The following is a 5,969-nucleotide window of genomic DNA, read 5'->3' on the forward strand; positions in this document are numbered from 1 at the left end:
GTATAAATACCACACAAAACATTTCAGCCTGAATGTCACAGACATCTGAACATTATTTGAAAGGCCTTTTAATAGTAACCAAAGTTTTCATTACAGTCTAAATTGAAGGTGCTAGTCCTTCAAGTACTATGAATCTTTCTTTATTAGTGGAGAATTTTTAGTAATTAGGTTCCAGGAAATTTAAAAGAAAAAACTGCTGTAACGTACCTTTTTGCATCTTAAAATGAATGCCAACAGCACTCTCCAAAACTTAAAAGGTACCTTTAGTGTATACTCTTACATCATTTAGACCATCCCACTGAATTCTTTTCTTCCTCCTTACAGCTAATGTCATTTAACCAGTCTTTGCCAACATTAATATAATAAGACACAAATGTAATAACAGCACTTAATCTGATTTTTAAAAAAGCAAAAACAGAAAGAAGGGGTGGCAGATCAGATCTGTAAAGACCGAATTCTACAGAACGCTGAATTCTACAGAAGCGTTTTCGCCGTTCACGCCGGCTCGCGGGCGGAGCAGCGCGCCATGCTGCCCCCTGGCGTAGAGGGCGTGCAGAGCTCCTCGGCCAGCGAAGGCTGCGTCACTGCGCAGGCGCCGCTCCGCGCGGAGCGCTGCTGACTCACGGCCCGGCCGCGCGCTGCTCCGGGAGCGCGCCCCTCAGCCCTTCAGCGGCGGGGCGGGCAGCGAGGCCGCTGCAGGCCTCGCCCCAGAGCAGCGGGACTGGAAGCGACCGCTGCATCCAAACCAGGGTCCAAAATTCAGCATCCAAACCAGGGTGCAAATATGCGTGTTTACAGCTGTCAACTGCCAACATGTTGGTCCTGCCGTAAGATGCTGAGGAGATGCTAAAACATTCTGACTGCTATACAGTCTCTCAAGCAAATGGGCAGCTCTTGGAGAAAGGGTCACTGTCTACCGCACATTAACCTTTCAAACGTTTCCTGCGCTTCATTTGGCAAAAGTGTCTGTGTTTTATGACGGAAACATCATCCAAAAAACCTGCCTAGTATTCCTTTGTGTAAAGAACCTCTCAAAAGTGGCAAAAGCAAGAACAGTGTGCAGATTTCTTAAAGATAGAAATAAGCATCAAAATTCTTATTAATAAAAATTGTGGTTTCCTTAGGAAGAGATTATTAGTACAACCAAGCTTGGAAAACTTAAACTTATTTTTAACAGGAACGGTTTAATTGCTGCCAACTCATACAAGAATTATATTTCCACCTTTCTGTAAAACCCTGTATGCTGCTGCAAGGAACTGTGACAAGTCCAGCATTCATTCCTCATGTATGATTTTCAGTAGCATATTTCAGTGGGAAGTCCTAATGCTAGTCTTGGAAGAAAGCAGATGCTTTGCCTTTTACAGTCCCTCAATACTCTAGAGCATGGTGGTGTTCTATTGCCCCTGCAGCTAAATATGTCATCACAAATACGTTGTCCATGTGCACCCTGTCACTGAAAGATCTCTAGGGATGTTGATCTTTTAATATCTTATGGGAAGAGATTTCACCTGTTCCCTACATTTTAAAAGGAGACAAAAATATTCCCGTGCTTTTTGGCAAAACTATTGACAGATCTGTTTTGTTGTCACACTTCAAAAAAAGAGAAGCTTGAAAAACAGGCGAATGCATACTTACCTAAGGTACTGTAAGAGAAGCAGTTTTTTCTGTGTAACTGAAAATCTTTATCTAACATGTCAATAAGTAATTATAGCAGAAAAACCATCCTTGCTATTCATGAAAAATCTCTTCATAAATTCTGTCATGATAGGTTGTCACTGATGGGGAAAAGACTGATGACTGACTGATGTCAAAACACTTATTTGAGTGAAAAACACTCAAATGCTCTGGGAAAAATTTTTAAATACATGTGAACATGCTCACTGGGCCTTTCATATTTATAGGCTCTTCAACATTGTCTTGTGTCTGTCAAGTATAAGCTAAAACACCTGTTTAAAAAAAAAGGAGAATATATATTCAGATAACAGCAAATACTAGACTCAAGACTTTTCAATCTCTAAACACTGATTACAATTCCCTTGGATACTTTTCTGAAAATCAATATATATTTGATATATGCACTAACCATTATGTAAGAGACAGCATAGTCAGAAGAGTATTTTACAAGGCAAGAGGGGGATCACAGATAGAAGACAGAGCCCTTTAACACTGAGGTGTTCAATATTCACAAGGTAAGTTTGTTTCTACTATCAGCATTATCACAAGAAAAAATGTCAGGAATTTCCAAAATATCTGGAACAGCACTGCCACATTGCCCATATTCACTGTGGTTACACATTATTTTTCATAGACAATAAGGATTTCAATTCTGTATGAAATAATGGTGTTTTGAAAAACATTTCTTAATGCAGTCAGAACAAAAAAACCACTGTAAGGCTCAAAATGAGTGATCTGTCAACCATATATTTAATATTTCAGTTCATGTGGTGGAAAAGGAATGGTCCTGGACCACCCAGGTTACAATGGTCCCACTGCACTGCACAAGGCAGTAGCCATAATGTGACAGTCCTCTGAAGGTAAAGCCCCAAGAGATGTAGCTTAGTGCCTTTTGCCTGGCTCTCTGCCCCCAGACACTCAACAGCTCTCTCTGAGACACCTCGAGCCATGGAGCACAAGAAAGGTGGTGAGACCGCACTGCACAAGGCACAGACCTACCTAGAAGGCAGGGCTGCCTCTAGCCCTCCACATGACAGGAGACAGATCTTGTGTTCACACAGCAAACACTCAAATAGATAGTCTGGGAGAGTCAAACAATAACCACTCTGTATCCACTCGTAAGTTATAACAAAATATCTAGTCTTCCATCACATAATCATGATACATACAGGGGGGAAATAGAAAACACTGGAGATGTGTTTCAGCAACCTACAGAACTACAGAAAACAATAAAAATTCATTACTGTTTCATATAAACTGGATGATGTTTGTTTTTAACTTTGAATTCCTCAAAAACTGTTTAAAGGAAAGAAAAGGTGACTTTTTGGCATTAGATGTGTTAATGACATTCAATCAGTTCAGACTCCTGACTCCCTTCTACCTGTTTTCTTCAAAAGCTCAGAACAGCACCTGCTTCAAAACTAATTCTTAATCTGCACAGACAAGCATACTTTTCCTGACTTCAACCACTACTGCAGCATTTGCTTGGCTAGAGCAGCAGCAGATCAACATATGTGGTCATAAAAGCATAGAAAACTCTCCTTCATTCTGTGAAAATAATTGTACATTCTATTGTACAATAGACTCCAACATGAAAGATGGAAGGTATTTTTTAAATACAATTCAAAATCAGAAAGTTTCAACAGAAGGTTTAATCAGATACACCATAAAATACCCAGTGTGGGAATAGGGTAATTATTGTCATTTCATTGGTCTCTAACTACCTACAATTATCCCTTTATACTAGTAATCAGCTTGATACCATTTGATCTCCTTTGCTTTTTATCCATCTAATTACAAAGTAGCAGTAGATGTTTGCATCACAAAGACTGGTTTGAGTGCCCATTGCAAATTCCTTCCATTTCCAAATGTCTGCATTTTTACAAAGATGTTAGACTGAAAGCTAAACACATATTTAAAGGCTATATTTCGTGTTCCACTGGTAGTCATGTATTTAAAAACTATTTTATGAAGAAAGATTCATCATATTTTTTACCCCAGCAGCATACAAAACAAATTAACATGAAAAGCATGATAGAAACATATGTAATCTCTCAATTTTTATAAATAAATAATTTGGTCTGAGACAGGAAACGTGATCTTTTTCACGAGCATGCACCAGTTCTTGTGACCTTATGTGAAACACACTCAGAAAAAAGGGTAGATTTGGAGGTTGCTTTAGTAGTTAGAAGTCTCAGAAGGGCTTGTCTGGATTCCATGATTTGACTTGGTCTTTGGAAGATATTCTCTCTCACTCATAGCTCAGTGCAGCCTCCTAGAACACCAGACACGTGTAGAGGAGATCCTGCGACCAGACATCTTCCATGGTTCATGGCTACAAACACCACTGTGCCTCCTGCCCTTTGCCATGAAGGCCAACTCAGCCCAGTCACAAACAGTATTAGGTCTCATGAAGTTTATCTTGGAGTTAAGGGACGATCCAATCCTACAAATTCATTGCTGTTAGGGTATACAGCAACAGCTCCACTCCACTCTGTACAGAAATACTTTGGTTTTCTGGTTTATTGCAACATCCTCCCTCAGCTATGAGCTTTGGGAAAAACCAGTTGTGGCAAGGGAAAATAAGGTATGCTTTGCTTCAGTGTGGACATTGGTTACCAATATGTGAATGACAGGTTCACTTCAGCACTCAAAAAAGGGAATGGGAAAAGGTCTCAGGCCAGTGCTCCTGCAGTCGTTACAAAATGCAGTTCATTTTTACCCCAAATTTAATCTTAACTGATCCTATCATAGATATTTGCAACCAAAATGATTTTAAAAAATATGTATTTCTGAAACCACACACTCCTTCATGCTTGCTGAAATCCATCTGCAAATGCAGCCCTTCCGTTATGTGTTTCTGGAAACTAACATAAACCTATGTCATTGTAGGCCTTAATGAAACAAAATGACTGCACAGTCAGTGACTCCTCAGGCTGGAATTTTTTCTCATCAAATCATGCTGATCTTATCAGATACCACAGTTAAAAACAACCCTCCATTGCCACTTTGTCTAAATGAGAACTTCAACAAATGTTGAAGTAGGCTTCTACTGTGTGAAAAGGCTCGCTTTAGGAGGTCTTAAGTGCCTCTAAGAGAGGTGAAATTTTTTGGTGGTCCTTACTTGCTCAACTGTTTCTCAAGGGCAAAATATTCTGGAACAAGGTACATGTACTGCTGTGAATATTTATAAAGGGCAAATAACAAGTTACAGTTTTGTGTTTATCTGTGTATTTTATGCCCAACCTATCTTTTTCATGTTACCAGACAAAATATTGGTGCTATATAAGGTAAGATCTCATATTATAGAGCTTGACCAGAAGGCTTGTGGCACTAGCATGCTCAGTGCCATGCTGTAGCCGGAGCTCACTGCTGTAAATAATTTTTAAATAATAGTGCATAATTTTCAGTGTCACAGCTTGCATTACGGAAAGATCAATTACGATGCTATCAAGTTAAAAGAACGCCGGAAAACGGAAGGACTCTCTACTCTTTGATGCCTGATGTTAAAATCCTCAAAACCCGCTGTTGTATTTCTGTCTATTACAGCGCAGAGATGGCAGCAAGGAGAGTTATTTGCCCCGGTGCGGTGTGTGACACACAGCCCTGCCACAGGCTGTGGATTAGCTCCCGAATCCATCCCGCCTGCCTACGCAAAGTTTTAGGGAAAGCCTGTCCTGGAGAGGAATGCTGGAAACTACAAGCCAAGACCCCCTTCTGCAGCATTACTGCACAAATTATTTAGAAACCCTGCCCGGCGACGGTTTATAGCTTCATTACTAGCACAGATGGAAGCGCTTAAGAATGAAGGAATTCCACCAAGGAATTCTCTCTCTCCGTCTCCTTTTTTTTTTTTTTCCCTTTTTTTTAAATCTTCATTCTCCACAGGAATGCCCGTCAGCAGCTGCTGTCCAACACGCAGAAACCCAGGCCTCCCACCACAGCTCAACCTGGCACGGTACCCTCCCCGGCACTGCCAGGGCCGCCGGCGCGGGGCGCGGACGGGCAATGCGGGCCCGCGGCACCCGAGCACGGCACGGCACGGCCCGGCCCGGCCCGGCACGGCCCGGCCCGGCCCGGCACGGCCGCGCCCCCGCCGGCACCCGGCCAACCCCGCCAATCAACGTGCGGCAGGAGGCGCCCGCGGGCGGGGCGGGGCTGGCGGCGTGCGCGTCCCCGGCCTAGCGATTCGATTGGCTGTTTCGTCTCCAAGCCGCCCAATCGGAGGGTGCTTTGCGAAGGAACCCTGAGCCTATCGCAGCTGTGGTTCCTCTTCCGCTCTGGCAGTTTGAAAC

The sequence above is a fragment of the Melospiza melodia genome, chromosome Z (genome assembly GCF_035770615.1).
Source record: "Melospiza melodia melodia isolate bMelMel2 chromosome Z, bMelMel2.pri, whole genome shotgun sequence".
Lineage (NCBI taxonomy): Eukaryota > Metazoa > Chordata > Aves > Passeriformes > Passerellidae > Melospiza > Melospiza melodia.